We start from the raw sequence: 12,193 nt of genomic DNA, 5'->3' as shown, positions 1-12,193 counted from the left end.
AGATTTCTAAAGTAGAGGATATGCAACCCAGTGGGGTATAAGATGATGCCTCCAATTCTACTCTTAGGTATATGCCTGAAAGAACTGAAAATAGTACATATATTTGCATACTCACAACAGCACATATATTTGCATACTCAACAGCACTATTCACAATAGCCTAAAGACAGAAACAGCCCAAATGTTCATCAACCAACTGTGCTATATACGTATGGTGGAATATTATTGTCATAAAAAGAAATGAAGTACTGATACATACTGTCATGTGAATGAATCTTTAAAACGTTATGCTAAGTAGAAAGAACCAGACACAGGGGCTCCTGGGTGGCTCAGTCGGTTAAGCGTCTGACTCTTGACCTTGGCTCAGGTCATGATCTCATAGTTGTGAGATTGAGACCCGTGTTAGGCTTCGAGCTGGGCATGGGGCCTGCTTTAAGATTCTCCCTCTCCTTCTGCCCACCCCTTTTATTCATGTTCTCTCTTAAAAAAACAAAACAAAAAGAACCAGACACAAATGGTCACATGTTCTATGAAAGATCCAGAAAAGATAAATCCTCCGTTGTAGAATGCATATTGGGGGTTGTCAAGGGTTAAGTGGGAATGGGATGGGGAGAAACTGCTTAATGGGTAAGGGGATTTTCTATGGAGTGATAGAAATATTTTGGAAGTAGAGGTGCACAACACTGTGAACATACTAAATGCTACTGAATTGTCTTCTTTGAAATGGTTGAGTTTATCTTATGTGAATTTTACCTCGATAAACTGTTTTGGAAAAAAATGAAATAGCCAGTCTTACTGGTCAGCTGAGGGGTTTGAATGAAGCACAGGCTCCCTAAGCTGTGAAGTGCTGGGCAAATACCAGCTGGGAGCCGCTGAAGGAAGAAATGGCCTGGGGGTCAGCAAGTGTGGTTTGCTGCTCTACCCCAAGTAGTAATATTACGATAAGAGATAGCTATAATAATTACAGCTAACACTTCTATAATGTTTAACATGAGCCAGGCACTGTTCCAAGTGCTTCGTATTAAACTCATGAAATCCTTACAACTCTGAGAGGTGGATACTATCACGTTTTCATTACAGATGAGGAAACCGAGGAACTGAGGTTTAAAAGACTGGTCCCAGTCACAGATGAGGAAGTGGCAGAGTCCAAATTTAAAACTAGGCGATCAGACTCCAGGTACTGAAGTCTCAACCCCCAGGCTCCTGTGCTAAGTGCTTTCCATGTTTAATCTCATTTAATCCTGTGAGGTAGATATTATTACTCCTACTAAAAAAAAGTGCACACACACACAAACACACACACAAAACTGTCATGGACTTTCTATATTCAATGCCTTCCACTCTTTCTTCTGCATTTATTTTCATGTTAGTCCTCATCTTGCTTCATCTTCAGTTTTCGATATATTGCACATATTACTACATGAATTTATTATTTCTATTTTCTTTTGGTCTCTCATCACTAGAAGGCAGGGCTTCTGGTTGTTCATTTCCCAATACCCAGAACAATGTGTGGTACACAACAGTCATAACAATTTAAATAAGCGAATGTTGCACATAATAATTGGGCTATTTTGTATGCCTGTGTTTGAATAAAGATCATACCATAGTGTTCTACTTAAAATGTGATGTCTTGGATTTAAAAAAAAAGTCAGTACACAGATCTCCCTCATTCTTTTTAAGATGGATAATATCCCATACTGTGGACGCAGCACTGTTTCAAGTTTTCTACTTAATTAACCCACATCTTTCCCAGAGTATCTCTAATGCAAACAACATGACAATAAACATCTTAGTACATGCCTCTTTGTGCCCATATGAACATACTTCTCTAAAATTAAGTGCCTAAAGGTGGAATTGCTGGTAGGAGGGGTATACACATTAAAAAAAAAAAAAAAAAAAAAGTCAGTGGGCAATGCCAAATTGTCCTCCCCATAACCATTCCTGCCAGCGATGAATTAGGGGACACAATAGGTTTTCATGTACTTTGTACCAGATTAGCTACTAACAGTCTTTTTAACTTTTTGCCAACCTGAGGGGAAAAAGGACTCCGATCTACAGATGAGGAAACTGAGGCTCAGAAAACCTGAGGGACTTTCCCCACAACTGGTAAGTGGCTGAATCGCTTCTACGTGCTGGACTACCGATAGAACGCGCCAAAGTTGTACACAGCTTGCTGTGTCCTCCCGTACGTCTGCTTATCTCTAGGCCTTGTGATGCTGGCAGGCTAGCCTTGCCCTCTCGCTAGCCCTCAGACACCTCCGAAGAGCACAAACCCCGCCACTTCTCGATTGCCAACCCCTGACCCCAAGAGCCGCCCAGTAACCGGTCCTTCGCTCTCCACTAGTCCGAAATGGCGACCAACGAGAAAGCAAGACCACGCCCCTTCTCTGGGAGGCGGGGCCTGAGTTCAGGCTAGAGTGATAGATGCCCGAGCCAAGTTTGAAGCCTGCTGCCAGGCGGGCTCACGCAGAAGCAGAGAGCCGGTGGCGCCGCAGGTCGGGAGGAGGAGCACCGAGTGGAGGGCTCGTTTGCCGGGGCCGCCCGAGAGTCTCTTCGTCGCGGGCGTTGGGGCCGCCATCTTAGATGGCGGGAGTAAGACGAGGACGGGCGTGAGACAGGAGGGCTTCTCTGCCGCTCTCCTAGGGCCCGGAAGAGGGCCAGCTGGCCGGGCTTTGGGGCGTGTGCCCCGAGGCGCGGAGCGCGAGTGCGACGATGCGGGGACTGCCCGGGGCCCCGTCCCCTGGGCTGGGGACACGCCGAATGTGACCGCCTCCCGCTCCCTCACCCACCGCGGGGAGGAGGAGCGGACTAGACGCCGCCACCAGACGACGGGACACGGAGGCGGCTCGGCTCCTTCAGGTAGGCGGCAGGGCCAGGCCCTGGATGCCGGGGGAGCTGGGCGGCGGGGCTGAAGGGGCCGGGTTCCTCGGCGGCCCGGCCTGGGCAGCGTTGATGGAGCGACCCCGCGGCTGCCGGGTCGAGGGCCTGGGCAAGGCCGCTGTCACCCCGGGTGGCGGTGGGCGGGCGGGAGCCCTGGGGCCCGGTGTCATGGCCGGCGAGCCGAGTTTCCACATCCCCACTCAAATTTCCTTGTGTTTCGGGGAAACGTGCTAGCGCCACCCCTGTACTCGGTGCATATTCCTTATATTTTGGCAATGGGAAAATCTGCCCAGAATTGCCCCCTATCCGTGTTGTCATTCAGACGGGCGAATTCCTTTTCTTTCTGGGCGCGGAGGGGTCCCGGGCTTGCATCCTCACTCAGAGTCTGTCACTCAAGTGACACTCTTACAGGGAGGACGAGAAGAATGGGGGACGAGAGGCGGAAGTGGGTCAGTTCCCCACCACAAAGGCATAGGGGCCTCGCCTTGGGTTTCGGGACTCCGTGGGTTACTAATGAAAGGTTTGGGATGCGTATGCTGAGGTTTGGCCCTGGGATGCTTTGGAGTGAAGATCCAGGGCTGTCCTTTGTGTGAAGAGAGAGCCGTCTGGACGCTTCAGTTGTGCAGCTGCAGAGGTTCTGCAGAGCTAGTCGATGCCCAGAAAGAGGAGTTTGGACATCTTGAGGGGAAAGGCGGCTGTGTTCATTCATTGTTCTCTTTCCAGGGCTCTGGGTGTGCCCTCTGGTATTCATTTCTCTGGTGGGAAGAATGTTAGTATCCCCCATGTCTCCTTGAGATGTGACCGGGTTCTAGAGGGTCAGTTAATCTAAGCAGGGATGAATTCAGCTCACGTTCTTTGAGTGTTTCTGCCTGCCTTGTCCTCTGTGGGCTGAGCGGAGGGAGCCTGCTCTTCTTTCGCTCCCAAGGCGTGAAAACAATGCGCTGTGATGAGGATGGACTTACCAAGTGTTGTGGGAATTTGGAACGGCTAGTTTGCCTGGAGGAGTTGAGGTAGCTTGGACACCGGAGGGAACTTTTGCGGCCAGTTTTGGACTTGATGAGTAAGTGCTCACCTGGTGAGGAGGAGGGGAGAGCGTTCTAAGCTGAGGAAACCGCTGGTACAAAGGCATAGAGACATGCAGGAGTTGGGATGAGTTTGGGGTGCAGCAGAGAATCTAGGGTGCAGGAAGGAAGTGGTGAGAGATGGGTGTCTAAAAGAATATTTGTCTAGATTGTGAAGGCTCTTTGTTCCAGAGTGAACTAGTTGATATAATTTGATTAAAGGAGTATTGCTATTTTTTTTCTTTCTGGTAAGTATTTTTATCCCTTGTCTTTATATTGAAGCTGATCGTAATTGAAAAGACTTACTTTGTTAAACCCATTTAAGAACATTTTTGGTTAAGTGCTTTTATGTCAAATGTTTTGCACTTACACAATGGTGAATGAACTGAGCTCCTGTTCTAGGTGTTCCTGCAAGAGATTCTTCTGAGGTTTTGCTTGCTCACCAGTAAAACTTTATACATATAGTGCACACTGCTAATACTGCATTTTAAATGGCTGTTGGCAAGAAAAACCATGCTCCCCGGTCATGTAGAAATTGGAAGATTATATAAAAAAGCTGAAAAGTGTAGAATGCAAGTATTTTTAATTTATTAAGTGTGTTGTATATAGTAAACTTTCTTTGCATAGATTCCGTGGTTTCCAATTTTGTTATAAAGTCTTCAGCTCTGTAAACATAATTTACCCCAAATTGTTGTATTGTTGTGATTAATGCTTATGCTACAGTGATTATTATTGTCTTAACAGACTTCAGCTTGAAGTTCCTAAGTTTGTTGTCTAGGGTTGTGATGATTATATGCCACTGAAGAACATTAAGATACTTTTGGCTTGTTTTCACCCTTATCACTTCAAGGGCTAAGCTGTTTAAAATGCAACAGAAACATTTGACCCAGTTGAACATTGGATACTTGGGGAAATAAACCTGTTACTGTTTCTGCTGGAAAAGCTTATCTTTTAGGTATGTGGTGTTTGTGATTAGAAATTGTAGTGCAGTTGCTTAGCCTTGTTAATAAAACTCTTGTCAGTTGAAGAGTGTAAGCCTTCAAAGTAGAAGGCTTCAGTGAAATACATTAGAACATATTTTATCGGATTTGGTTTAGCAGAAAACAGGGAAACATTAAACTGGTCATTTGCGATGAAAAGTATCTAAAAGATGAAATGGAGAGTGGGTAATTAAACATCAAGTATGGTATTACAACTGCTCTGAAACTAGTTGTAGTTAGTTTAAAACATGCCATTTGTGAAATCCAAAGTAGGTGGTTTGCTCTGAAGTTTAAACAACTTGTTAGAAGGTAAATTTGGCTTTTCCATAAGCAGTAGTGACTTATTAAATGGAAAATACAATTAGTAACTTTAAATTACTATCTCAGGTAGTTTGTTAGTAAATATATGATACTACATTTTAATTTCAGATAAAACTTTGTTAGTAACCTACTTCCTAAAAATAGAAAAATGTTACATGAGGGAGGGCTTTTGTTTGCATGTTAGGAACATAATAGGCCATACATAATAATCCTGATCTTGGGAGGAGCTTGTTAACCAAACAGCATGCCTTAATGTTGACTTGCAGAAGAGAATTTTAAATATTGCTTTTGAAAGGCAGTGGACTGTGTGACAGTAGGGGGTTATGAAACCACAAAATGGAACTTGCAAGGGTTTTTCGTTTTTCAAATTGTACAGATCGTGGAAATCATTTCTTTAAAACTATGGTTGGAAAATTGCTCACCTTGACTAAATTAATTAGAAAACCAAGGAATACTGGGCTTATTTAGGATGAGGTTGTGTAGAATTTTAGGTTACCTTATCTTGTATGTATATGAGTGTTTATGTATGTGTATCAATGGCGAAAAACTCCTATTTGCTAAACTGACTAGGTGCTAAATGTAACCCTAGATGTTTGTGTTACAATTTAGTTAGTATTTTTAGTATAAGGCTAAACTACCTTGCTTATCATCCTCACAATTGTAATGACTAAGGTATTCTTGCCTTAAAAGTTGAGTAAAAGTTCCTTAATTACATATTAAAGTTTTCGTTTTTTATTTTGCAGTGGTTGAATCATTTTGTTCCTCCATTTCTCCTATAATACTTGTGTAGCTCTCAATGATTTTAGTGTTTAACTTCACATCTGTTAGCCTTTCTTCTAAAATTGCTCCTAAAATCTCAGTTTAACCAAGGAAAATGTCAAGTGGGTGTTGTTTCTTTGTTATTGGTTTTGGCCCAGGCTATCTGAAGTCTCTTTGGCAAATCACTCACAAAGTGTTAATTGCTTCACATTCCAATCAGTGTACATAGTTTTTCTTGAGGAACAGTTGACACATAGTTTTATTTTTAGACCAGATTCTAAGGGATCTTATTTGGTGGGGATTAGCAATACTAAAGCTAGTTTCAAATTGTAAAATCGTTGTGATTTTTAGATTGTTTGCATTGGTTAAGGAATGGGAAGCAGCAGGCAAGGACATTGTTTTAGGGGAACTCAGTATGTTAATTGCTGGTGAGGACCTTGTGGACTGTACAGGTGTCCTCTTCCTCCTCTTTCTACCAGTTGGATCTCATTTATTGTCATAAAATAACACGCATAAGAACATTTTGACTGTTGTAATCAAGGTGTTCTTTCCTATTTATTTTCTTTCATCCTGCTATGGAAAGCAAAAGTGATCTGATTCTTTGAAGCTGCCCAGTAGTAGGCATCACATTTGGACAAAGTGTTTACCTTTTTTCATCCATATACCTTTTTTTTCTTTTTTAAATATTTATTTATTTATTGGGAGAGTGCAAGTGGGGGAGGGGCAGAGAGAAGGGGACAGGATCTGAAGCGGGCTGAGAGGCTGACAGCAGTGAGCTTGATATGGGGCTTGAACTCACGAGCCGTGATATTATGATCTCAGCCAAAGTCAGATGCCACCCAGGTGTCCCCATCCATGTACATTTCTGATGGAAGAGTCAGCCTAGTTAATGTTTATGTCAGTGTCTTTAAAATGATGAGTTTTCTTTTTTTTTTTTATTGGTTGTTTTTTAAAGTAATCTCTATCCCTAATGTGGAGCTTGAATTTACAACCCCGAGATCAAGAGTCGCATGCTTACTGACTGAGCCAGACAGATCTTAATCTAGGTATTTTTGAGGCATCCTTTTAGCCATGGGCAGCTTTTAGCATCTGCCCTTTACCTAGATTTGGGATGGATGAAATTCTGAATTTTCCCTGGAAGGATGTGACTTTTGTTTTCTGTAGCAAATCTCATTAAGAAGCTCAGAGTTTCTAGGAGAGGCATTTCTCTGGATCCAGAAGATCATTCAGAAAGGAGCTATCATTTGCATTAAAGAGAATTTGTTACAATAGAAAAGACTGGAAAGAGTTCAAAAGCCCAACAATAATGACTAAGTTAGGGGCACCTGGGTGGCTTAGTGGGTTAAGTGGCTGACTTTGGATCAGGTCTTGATCTCCAGGTTTGTGAGTTCTAGCCCTGCATCGAGCTTTGCACTGATAGTGTGGATTCTGCTTGGGATTCTGTGTCTCTCTCTTCTTTGTTATCTCTCTCCTCCCCTTCCCCCTTCAAAATAAATAAACTTTAAAAAGTGATTAAATAAACTGCAGTACAGCCATTTGATGGAGCACTATACTTGTCATTAAGTATGGATTATATGAAACATTGATGACATGGAAAATGCTGAACACAAAATTACATATCTGGAATGATTACAGTTGTATATAAAAAAACAACAACAGTGGAATGTTATTCAGTAGTAAAAATAAATGGTGTACTGATACATTCTCCAACATGTATAAACCTTGCAAACATGTTAAATGAAAGAAGCTAGTCATAAAAGTCCACATTTTGTATGATTCCTTTTATATGAAATGTCCAGAATAGGCCAATCCAGAGACAGAATGTAGGTTAGTGGTTGCCAGGGACTGGAGGGAGTGGGGAGTGGGCAGGGGCAGTGATAGTTGTTTTTGTGGTTTTTTTGTTTGTTTGTTTTTGTTTTTGGTGGGAGTGATGAAATGTTCTAAAATTGATTGTGGAGATGGATGTGCAACTCTGAATATAATAGCCATTGAATTTTACATTTCAAGTACTTGATTTGTATGGAATGTGAATTATATCTCAAGCTGTTTTAGAAAAAATCTCAAAACCTACATATAGGAAGAAAATACATGTAGATGTTAACAATGGTTGTTAAAGAGTAGAAATAAGGATAATGTTCTTTATACTTTCTATATTCTCTGAATATGTTACTTTTATGATAGAAAAATACATTTAATAAAGTTAATTGTATTCATGGTGTGGGTCTTCATGTTTACTCCAAACATTCAGTCACTGTCAGATTCCATTCACAACTATATTTTTGAGCTTCTTTCAGCCATTTTCTGCTTTCTCCAGATTAATTCAGGCTTTTATTACTATTTGCTTTACGTATTGTTAGAACCTCTAAAGTAAACTCCTTTTTCTTCTTAATATGCCAGGGCTTTCTCCACATTACTGTCAGATTCACTTTCTTACTGTGCAGATTCTTAAAAATTAAAAATTTTAAAATTTATTTATTTTGATAGGGAGAGAGAGCGCAACAGAGGGAATGGAAGAGAGAGGGAAAGAGAATGCCAAGCAGGCTCCACAGGCGCTGTCAGCACATATCCCGAAGCAGGGCTCGAACCCATGAACCATGAGATCATGACATGAGCCTAAGTTAAGAGTCAGATGCTCAATTGACTGAGCCACTCAGGCCATCCCCTTAAAAACTAAATTTTATTAATTTTCTTGAATAGATAATACTGTCTCATGCCACAAAAGTCAAAGGATACAGAAAGTTAGGCTGAGTAAATAAAGTTGTGCAGAGTAATTCTACCTCCCCCGTTGTTCCCCAGCTACCCAGCTTTCTTTCATGGAGGGAAATAATGGGGTTTTTATGTATCCTATTTTGTGATGATAACAATATAGTGAAGATGTGCTGGTCTTACTTCCATTGCCTATTAGACTAAGCAGTTCTTGTTTTTATGTCTTACTAATAGAGATTCCTCATACTTTTTTTTATTTTTTTTAAGCACTTACGTAGGTGCAGGCCATTGTGCTTCGTGCAGGATGAGTAAGGCAGATTCCTGCCTTCTGCGACCTTATCCTAATTAGAGAGTGACACAATTTCCTCACTTTTATCTGTTCCTCTTTTAAGAGCCATTTTGAACACCCATCTTCTAAATATTTCCTGATCTTTTTCTCTTTTTCTTTTTTTCTCTTTTTCTCACTCATTATGTTTCCTTCCTTGAGGTCCGCCATAAAACCCTTTGCATTTATTTTTCTTATGGCCTTTATCATATAACCATTTGTGAGCTCACCATCCCATTAGATTATAATCTGAAATTAATGCTTCCTACTCAATATGCAATTTCTCTTTTATTAATATTTGTTAAAAATTTTTCCCTTTCAGAGGCTGAGGAACCAGGCCCAGGTGCTTCAGTGAAAGTGTTGTGTCTAAATTCCAACACTTAATTCTAGGGTTTTTGAGAGAGAAAAAAATGAGTGAGTGCATGAGGAGAGAGAGAGAATCTTAGGCAGGCTCTACACCTAGCATAGAGCCCCCTGTGGGGCTCTGATCTCCCAACAGACAGAATCCAAAGCAGGCTCCAGGCTCTGAGCTGTCAGCACAGAGCCCGAAGCGGGGCTCGAACCCATGAACTGTGAGATCATGACCTGAGCTGACGTCAGACACTTAACTGACTGAGCCACCTGGGCGCCCCTCTAGAAGATTGTGTCTTAACTTTGACTACCCAGAGTTTAGCATAATGGCTGACACCTGATTGCAGCCATTTCATTGACTGGAAGGTGCTAAATAGTGTTTATTGAATTGAATTTTTGTGTAGATGTCTTACAACTCTGGCTAGACTTAACTTCCTTAAAGGTGGAGCATATCTTACTCTTGGTTATGAATTCCCAGTTCTTAAAACTTTGTCTTCATTACATAACATTAATTGAATGAGTGGAGATTCAGAGGTTAATTACCTGTGGACTTAGTTCCTACTGCCCATCACAAGCACACAAATGCTTACTATTAAAAGGATATACTTACTAAACTTGTACTCAGAACTTTGTTACTTAGGATATATGTTGAAGGAGTTATTTTGCTTAGCTTCCCTTCTATGAGGCATTATTTGTAGACTGCTCTGGGTTCTCACTGCCAGCTCCTTGAGGATGTTTGCCTGCTTTAGCACCTCCTTGATTCATGGGCTCAAGCACTCTTGTCATGCTGGCTGTTTCCTTCTGCATTCATAGGCTTTATACACGGAACAGCATTTTAACCAGAGAGAATGTGAGGGGATACATGATGTTCTACCTTCCTTCGTGTTAGTGTAGACTGGAATTAGAGTGCAGTTGTGAATTGTGAGAGTAGAAATCATGACCTTTATGACTAATATTTAGCTGACAATGTGAAATGGGCCCCTCAGGCTTTTTGGGGCCTGGGACAGGTAAACTATATATAACCTAAAATTTACCATTTTAACCGTATTTGAGTGTACTATTCAGTGGCATTATATTACATTCACAGCATTGTGCAACCATCACCACTATTTATTTCCGGAACATTTTCGTCATCCCAAAGAGAACCCTGTACCCATTAAACAAAGCTCCCCATTCCTCCCTTCCTCCAGCCTCTGGTAAATTCTACTTTCTGTCTATGAATTTGCTCATTTCAAGTACCTCATGTAAGGGAAAATCATACAATGTTTGTGATTTTGCATCTGGTTTATTTTAATGTGTTTCTAAAGTCTATCCCTATTTTACCATGTATCAAAATTTCATTCCTTTTTATGGCTGAATAATGTTTCTGTGGGTGTGGTTGCATGTTAAATATTTTGTTTATACAGTCATCTGTTGATGGATTCTTGTTTCCACCTTTTGTCTGTTGTGAATAATGCTGTTATGAATATTTGTTTATAGGTATCTGTTTGAGTCTTTGCTCTCAGTTCTTTTGAGTGTACTAGGAGTGGAATTGCTGGTTCATATGATAATCTGGTTTTAACTTTTTGAGGAACTGCCACTGTTTTCATAGCAACGGCCCCATTTTACATTTATACCAGTAATACACAAGGGTTCCAATTTGACAAGGGTTCATATCCTTGTCAACACTTTTATTTTTCCTTTTTTGACAATAATTATCCTAACGGATGTGAAGTGGTGCTAAGCTTTTTTCTTACTGCTGATTAAATCTAATGAGCAAACAGGAAGCTTAGAAGTTGGCTATATTTGCATCTCTTGGACTTTTTTCACCCTTATAAATGTATTTGTATGTAATGCTCTTTAGAGAGATATCACACAATTAATGACTCATCTTTTTTGAAAAGAATAAACTTGGGGCGCCTGGGTGGCTCAGTCGGTTAAGCGTCCGACTTCAGCTCAGGTCACGATCTCACGGTCTGTGAGTTCGAGCCCCGCCTTGGGCTCTGGGCTGATGGCTCAGAGCCTGGAGCCTGCTTCCGATTCTGTGTCTCCCTCTCTCTCTGCCCCTCCGCCATTCGTGCTCTGTCTCTCTGTCTCAAAAATAAATAAAGGTTAAAAAAAAATAAAAAAAAAAAAACTTTTATCATCCTTTTATTTTTTTATTTTCTTTCTTTTATTTTTTTTCATCCTTTTAATCTAAAGTGTATTCAGTCAGGGACGCCTGGGTGGCTCAGTCGGTTAAGCGGCCGACTTCGGCTCAGGTCATGATCTCACAGTCCGTGGGTTCGAGCCCCGTGTCGGGCTCTGTGCTGACAGCTCAGAGCCTGGAGCCTGTTTCAGATTCTGTGTCTCCCTCTTTCTCTGACCCTCCCCTGTTCATGCTCTCTCTCTCAAAAATAAATAAATGTTAAAAAAAAAAAAAAAGTGTATTCAGTCAACCAGTGAAAGATGATTTCAGTTAATCCTGAGTGATAAGATCTATAAAGTGAAAAAAGGAGGGTACTAAAATTAGTATAAAAAGATCTCATCTTTATAAAGAAAAATATTTACAAGTATATATGCATAGAAAAGATTGGATGCATATGTCCATAAATGTTGGCAAGAGCCATCTATAGGTTAGTTTTTGTATTTTTCCATATTTTTAAGCCCGCTCCCCATGAACATGTATTTGGTAATTAGTCATTGTATCTTTTAAAAAAACTAATAGGTTGGAAAATATAAATTATTATGAAAAGCTTGTGTATGTATGTGCTTATGACGTCTGTACGAGATTATAAGCATGGAGAAAGTACCAAAGAATATTATTGGGTTGTTAACATAGGTTACTTGGT

At 41.0% G+C, this 12,193-nt stretch overlaps 1 protein-coding gene across 2 annotated transcripts in view; it reads left to right on the top strand.

The window, feature by feature from the left end:
- Positions 1–2,746: 2,746 nt before the first annotated feature.
- The window catches only part of RAF1 (Raf-1 proto-oncogene, serine/threonine kinase), an 82,878-nt gene continuing 73,431 nt past the window's right edge, over positions 2,747–12,193 (top strand). For both annotated transcript variants that reach the window (XM_019433627.2, XM_019433626.2), the window contains exon 1: positions 2,747–2,859. The gene's annotated coding sequence lies outside the window, so the exon portion shown is untranslated. The remainder of the gene's footprint in view (positions 2,860–12,193) is intronic.

This window comes from Panthera pardus, unplaced genomic scaffold (genome assembly GCF_024362965.1).
Source record: "Panthera pardus isolate Hobbes unplaced genomic scaffold, ASM2436296v1 HiC_scaffold_8, whole genome shotgun sequence".
NCBI classification, from domain to species: domain Eukaryota; kingdom Metazoa; phylum Chordata; class Mammalia; order Carnivora; family Felidae; genus Panthera; species Panthera pardus.
This window is presented reverse-complemented; position numbering and strand designations above follow the sequence as displayed.